Raw genomic sequence first — 1,033 nt, 5'->3', positions numbered from 1 at the left:
AGGAGTTGGAGGTTGCTGTGAGCTCTGACACCACAGCACTCTACCCAGGGCAATAGCTTGAGGCTCTGTCTCAACAAAAAAAAAAAAGGAAAAAGAGATGGAGGGAGGGGAGTATACATACAGAGGGTATCAAAAATATACAAACACATTTTAAGAAAGGGAAAAACTGTATTAAAATTGTAATACTTAATATATACCAATAACAAAAAATGAATACAGGTCCCATTTGAGCACCTCTTGCAATGGCGAAAGTCAAACGTGACTTGACTATTATGATTTTAATACAATTTTTCCCTCTCTTAAAATATATATACATTTCTTTGGTACCCCCTGTATATACACATGTATGTGTATATGTGTATATGTATTTAAGCAGAAAAAGTGATTATTTTTGGACAAATAACAGAAACCAAATTCCAGGTTTTTATCTTAATCATGTTCCAAGCTGGGCATGGTGGATCATGTCTTTAATCTCAGCATTCTGGAAGGTCAAGGCAAAAGGATAGATTGAAGCCTAGTTTGAGACAGTTTCAGACACTGTTTCTACAAAAAATAAAAAATGTCCATTACTCAGAGTAGTTTACAGATTTAATGTAATCCTCATCAAAATACCAATCTTATTATTTCATGTATCTAGAAAAAATAATAGTAGGAAAGAGCCTAAACAGCTAAAGCAATCTTAAGCAAAAAGAACAAATCTGGAGCCATCCCATTCCAGATTTCAAACTATACCACAGGGTTACAGTAACAAAAATAGCATGATATAACACAAAAATAAAGACACAGACCAATGGAACATAACAGAAAACCCAGATATAAAACAATGTACATACAGCCATCTGATCTTTGACGAAGCAGACAATAATATGCACTGGGGGAAAGATGCCCTATTCAATAAATGATGCTGCGAAAAACTGGGCAGCCACGTGCAGAATAATGAAACAGACCCCTATCTCTCACCACTTACAAACATAAACTCAAGATAGACAAAAGACTTAAATGTAAGGCATGAAAACATAAGAATTCGGCTAGG

At 34.9% G+C, this 1,033-nt stretch overlaps 1 protein-coding gene across 3 annotated transcripts in view; it reads right to left on the bottom strand.

Annotated features, from left to right (window-relative positions):
- FSD1L (fibronectin type III and SPRY domain containing 1 like) overlaps nt 1-1,033 on the bottom strand; it is an 87,170-nt gene that overhangs the window by 79,496 nt on the left and 6,641 nt on the right. The window lies entirely within an intron of this gene.

This window comes from Otolemur garnettii, unplaced genomic scaffold, assembly GCF_000181295.1.
Source record: "Otolemur garnettii isolate 467f Iridium unplaced genomic scaffold, OtoGar3 scaffold00014, whole genome shotgun sequence".
In the NCBI taxonomy this organism is placed as follows: Eukaryota; Metazoa; Chordata; class Mammalia; order Primates; family Galagidae; genus Otolemur; species Otolemur garnettii.
Note: the sequence above shows the minus strand (reverse complement) of the source record. Positions and strands in the feature narration are given on the sequence as shown.